The sequence below is a fragment of the Triplophysa dalaica genome, chromosome 10, assembly GCF_015846415.1.
Source record: "Triplophysa dalaica isolate WHDGS20190420 chromosome 10, ASM1584641v1, whole genome shotgun sequence".
Taxonomy (NCBI): domain Eukaryota; kingdom Metazoa; phylum Chordata; class Actinopteri; order Cypriniformes; family Nemacheilidae; genus Triplophysa; species Triplophysa dalaica.
The window spans coordinates 5711859-5717858 of NC_079551.1; the positions used below are offsets into that span (position 1 = coordinate 5711859).

At 39.3% G+C, this 6000-nt stretch overlaps 1 long non-coding RNA gene across 1 annotated transcript in view; it reads left to right on the plus strand.

The window, feature by feature from the left end:
* The window catches only part of LOC130430513 (uncharacterized), a 30825-nt gene extending 25072 nt beyond the window's left edge, over nt 1-5753 (plus strand). The window contains exon 8 of the long non-coding RNA XR_008907831.1: nt 5631-5753. This is a non-coding gene — a long non-coding RNA (uncharacterized LOC130430513). The remainder of the gene's footprint in view (nt 1-5630) is intronic.
* The last annotated feature ends 247 nt before the right edge of the window (nt 5754-6000 follow it).

Sequence of the window (6000 nt, forward strand, 5' to 3'; positions counted from 1 at the left end):
GTTTGTTTTGCTGTGATTTTTCTATGTTTAAAGGTCCAGTGTATGAAATTGATAGCCATCTAGCAGCGCTCGGCTCACTCCACCCCTCCCTTTCGGAGCACTACGGTGGCTGACACAGGACTATGATGCCGTCACATTTTCGCATCTTTGCTGAAGGAGATAATGTATTTCTTAGATCCGCTCTGTAGTGCATTTCGTCTGTTTAGGGCTACTTTAGATATGTAAGTTGTTTCAATGTAAGGGGACCCGCAATGTATGTAGAGAGAAATAGCTCATTCTAAGGTAATTAAAAAATAACTCTTCATCGTGTGAGGGTTTATACACCTCTGAACACATAGTTATGTAGATTATATTGTATTTCTGTCAAAAGATCCTCCAAAAAATAACACACTTTTCAGCGAAGGACAAAAGAATCATCATTTTTAAAAGCGTGAAAATGCCACAATAAATCGGAGAGAAACTTTAGATTTCATTGCTTGTTAAGAATTTTGGTCGATTGACAACAAATGTAAGACCTCTGTGAACTGAAGGACCCTCAGACACCCTGGAACGCTGAAGAAACCTGTTTGAAAAGAGTTGTGATTTTTGTTTGGTGCTTCTAGAGTCGGCAGTGACTCACTTCACCTTTAAATTCTCTCTCTTTCTCTCTCTCTCTCTCTCTCTCTTATTACATTCAGTTCTTGCCAAACCTTTCAGACGGCTGTGCGTTCTACCATTTTTCTATTTCTGATTCTCTGTATAACCCCCGTCTTCCTCTCCTAATCGTTGCGCTCTTTATTTCGTCTCCGTCTCTCTCTCGCTCAAATTACACCCATTACGACCCACTCCAGCACTCTCTCTCTCCCTCTCTCTCTCTCTCTCTCCAAATCTCTCCCTTCTATCCCTCCCACTCTTCACCTCACTGCAGCAAACACGCACACACACGTTCCGCGCAGCTTTTCAAGAAAGGCATCTATTTGTCAGCGTCTATGCGGAGAGCTGAGACTGCAGGAGGCCTTCGTTTATAAAGCGCACGGCTATCTGTTATAGTGTGTGTGTGTGTGTTTTTTTTTTTGTGTGACAAAAACATCAGAACGGCAAACCTCACGTAAACTGCAAAGCACATGTGTGGGTCACATTTGAAATTTAAAACAAGAAAGCATTAAGAAAATGAAGATGATTTTATATGATATTGAATTAGCGAATGAATGGAATTATATTAAATTAATGACATTTTTATGGGACATTTTAATCAATCTGCATTTCCTCGCCAAATTCAAGTAATGTGTTTGTATCATTATTTCTCATTCATTCGCAATAGATGATTTGCATCACTGTATTACAGTAATTTTACGGTCTCGATTATTGCTGTAAAATTACTATAATAAAATATGTTTAATGCTAGTACCTCAACCCAACTTACCCGATAACACCATACTAATTGAAATAATATTTTACTTTTTTGGTCTTGGAAACAGAACACATTTTCAAAAGGCAAAGAATACGACCCACACATCTTCGTGACAGATTTAATGAGAAAGTTTGTGAGCTTCACGTACTGTAAGAATCTACCGACTTGAGTCCGCTTGACAGTGAGAAAACTTTCCAATGCGCGTTCGAGAAAAAGAGAGCGAGGGAGATGAATTGCGAGCGTTGAAAAGCTTTCAGCAGTCTGCTTCCATTAAGCCGCGTTGCCGTCCACCAATTAAGCCGCAAAAGGAACGTGAAAAAGGCTGAGAATAATGATGGAGAGAGAGCAGAATGGATCGACAGGGTCTTTGTCCTGAATTTAACCGAATTAAAGATCAACAATTAAGCCGGAGACAGACAGCAGAGAGACGGGCGTCCCGCTGCGGCTTTTGCTGCATTAGCAATAATCACAGATACACAAACAGCATACCGCAATGTCAATATTCGGTTCATCAGTCGTTTTGAACCGGCGTGTTGTGACCGCTGATCTATATAAATCACTGGATTGCTTATGACGTCATTACACTGAAGCATAACACACCGCCATGTTGGTGTGCCCAGACGTTCTATTCAATTAATAGGGAGTTGTCACATATTAATGATGAAACAGTAACTTACAAGTCCATGTTTTATATCTAAAATCTACATTCTTACAATGCAAGTATTTTAAGCATGTAAATGGTTAATTATTTAATCCTTTTTCCTGTCTTATTAGATATAGAGTGAGTTACGTTCATTTTCTTTACAGTAGCGTCCATCAGAAAACACCTCAACATATGACAAATGTGCTTAGTCTGAAATCTAAATGCAGATAAATACAGGCTGTATATGTTCTTTAAGTCACGAAGCTTTATTTCTAAACGTTTACACATGTGCCATTACAACAGTGTGCAAAACACACTCACCTAGATACATTGATTTCTATTCGTCGCTATCCTGCCCAAAATAAACGTAAACATCGGAAAAAACATCAGAAGTAACAATAAAATTAAACACACATGTGAACTAAAAGCGTGTCTTATAAGCTTAAGAAACCGGTTAGTTTAGATCGTCATTTTGACTTTAAGTCAATGGCGCTCTCTGTCAGTTGGGCATACCAAGATGGTGGCGCGATCGCTTCCGATGGCTTCACCTCCTGCTGTTGGTTTAGCATTGTAGTCGCAATCCAGTCATGTATATAGATCAATGGTTGTGACGCAGAACTGTTCTGGTTGACTAAATTAAATATAGCTTCACTTGAAATGAGTTTGTGCCGAACGCAGTCTACTTGTTTTGAGGTGACTGGTTGGAAGCAGAGAGATGTTTGGAAACCTAAATTGTCAGTTCTTATTTAGTCTATATTTTGCCATATTCTGGGTTGCAGTTCATGGTTATATTCACTCATAAAACCTGTGTAACTGCCATAAATTTAAGTTCAGCACACACACACACCCAGCGTTGTCACAAGTATAGATAGCAGGCATGACAGAGTGCAGGTCATGAACACACGCATAGGGACATACTTCAGCTATTTATCTCAAACCTCTGGTTTCCATGGTTTCCTCTCTCTCTCTCTCTCTCTCTCTCTGCTATTGAATTCAAAGGACTCAGATAGAGATTTCTTTTCAGCTCACTTTTTGGAGCATATAAACCGTCTCTAACTACACACCCTCCATGTGAATACCATGGTATAGGATGGTACACTAACAGAAAATAACATTTATATGGCGTTCTTACATTTAAGTATGGAAATACCATTATAATACAATTTTATAATTAAAAAGACACTTAAGTACCTATTAATGTCAAGAATCTAAGTACCACTCTAAAATAAATGTATATTCAACCCAACAATACGACAAAAATAGGTTGAAACAACCCAACATAGGTTAATTTACAACCCAACTGTTGGGTTCATCCCTTTTTGACCCAACAATCATTACTCGTTACCTTATCCTAGCATACTTTGGAATACCAAAGTATGCTATTTTGCTCAAACGCTTCATTATAAATGCCTATTTACTCTGAAAAGTGAACGGCAGTATTCACACACACACAGTCCGCCAAGGATCCCGATTTCAAGCGACCTCCCCCCTCGTGGTTTCTGAATTTCTTAATTACATTCCTTACTGACTCACTCTCACACTGTGCACTGTCAGCACAGGTACCCTCAGTGCTGATCAATACTAAGTCGCTAATTAAACCTCTCTCGCCCCAACCGCTAGCATTAGCATGAGGAAACGCTTCATTGAACTGAGCTAACACCATGTCCTCTACAGCATTACCGAGTCAACGGGGATCACACGCTCGAAGCCTCTCAGGTTAAGGGTGCCGGTCTGAGATCAGTTTCACCCTCATTACCACAGATATAGGTGTTTTGGGGGTCTGATTTGAAATCAGATTTCTTCTTTTTATATGGTGCTAGAATTTATCTCAATAATGGACTGTGGCAATAAAATTGATTAGTTGATTAAAATCCAATTCATCAATCATTATCATGTCTGAATCTTTACCAAACTAATGGCTACAAATTGTGCTTTGCTATCATTTGCAGAGACTCGAGGGAGTTTAAAAGTGGTACTGTTATCTGACCTAAAGAGAGGTCAGAGGTCAACATCTGCGAGGCCGCAATGTGCTGGGTAGGGTTGGGTTGTGTTTATGCAGTTTACCTGAGTTTGTTTGTGTATATACAGTTATTGGTTTCGGGTTATGTTGTACTATTTTTTGTGTTGGGCTGTTCATACAGTTTATCTGTGATGGGTTATTTTATGGGGTTTAGCTGTGTTGTGATCATATGATTTATACGATATGTTTGTGTGGTTTAGACTAGTTGAGTTGTGTTCATACAGTAACTGTGTCTGGTTGTGTCGATAGGGTTTAGCTGTGTTGGGTTGGGTTCATACAGTTCAGCTGTGTTTTGCTTTAGTTAGTCATTTGTGTTATTGTCTGCTATTTGTTTTAGTTTGTTATTTGTGCTGCTTTTAGCTTTATTTAGCTACATCAGACTGTGTTCATAGGGTTGAGTTGAATATAGATGGTTTAGCTGTGTTAGGTATTGCTCATGTGGTGTAACTGTGTTGCGTTGTGTTCATACAGGTCACCTGTGTTGTGTTTATTTGTTTTAATTTGTTGTTTGTGTTTATGTCTGCATTGGACTGTGTTAACATTATTGAGTTGAGTTCAGGTGGTTTAACTCTGTTGGTTTGTGTTCACATGACTTAGCTGTGTTGGGTTGTGTTCTTGCAATTAACTTGTGTTGGGCTGTTCATACTGTTTAGCCAAGTTGGGTTGTGTTCATGTGGTTCAGCTTTGTTGGGCTGTGTTCATAGGGTTTAGCTGTTTTAGGCTGTTCAGTTTAGCTGTCTTGGGTTGTGTTTGTCTGGTTTATCAGTGTTGGGTTCTGTTGATGTGGTTGGGTTGGTTGAACTGTGTCAGACTGTGTTCATGGGGTTTAGCTGTGTTGGGTTTGTTTGTGTAGTTTAGCTGTGCAAGGTTGTGTTCAGACAGTTTAGCTTGTGTTAGACTGTTCACACCATTTAGCTGTGTTCGGTTGTGTTCATAAAGTTTAACTATGTCGGGTTGTATTTATTTGGTGTAGCTGTTTTGGGTTGTGTTCGTGTGGTGTTGCTATTTCGGGTTGTGTTGGTCCAGTTGTGTTAAGGTTAAATATGTTAAAGTGCATTAATAATTAGCAGCTTCATTATTGTCCGTGTGCTGGTATCAGTGTGTCGCACCAGCCCGGCGTAAATGAGTTGGGCGCTGATGAACATGCCTTAATTAGACACACAAACACACAAATACTGTGCAAGTCTTAACTACAAAACGCTTTAATTAGCATGATAATGATCTGTCATTTAGAAGCCTAACCCACTTAGCACACACATAGATTGCACAAAGTGAGCGTGTGTGTGTATGTGTGTGTGTGTGTGTGTGCGCGTTTAAGTTCAGGTCCCTCTTGCCCTCACATAGTCTCTTTCTCAGCCGTTCTTGATAGGGTTCTATCATATTCGGTACTGCCCAAAGCGCTGTCTACAAGAGAGAGAAAGATGAAGGAAAACAAGAGAGATCAGAAAAAATATGAGAGACATTGATAGAAAGGCAGTGAAAAAAGAAGTCATGAATCAAATGTAATACGGTGTGGTAAATGTCCCGTACCACAACACTGTTAATATATGCTTTTTCAAACTATATTTTTGTTGCAGAGCCCCTAAGAATCCATTTGTCTGGGTCGACTCTAGACGCAGTAATATAAACAAGGTGAGGGATTTTCCATTCAGTCTTAAAATTTGACATCATCGGTCTGGTCAGGTCACAGTACCTTGTTTACAGGGTGGGTTTGGTTTTTGGTCAAACCGCATGTGCAAACTTCATAGAAATGAGTTACAGAGTCCTGTCGAAAATCAGCTGCAGTCCCTGAAGAAGATATGACTATATTAATAATTTAGCTAAATAAAAACAGCATTTTTAAATAACAGAGTTTCTCTTCATAATTTATGACAAGTATACTCCAGCATGTCAAGATTGTCAGAAAAAGTGTTTCAGTGGAAGTCTGAATGTTCTGATGTGTTCTGT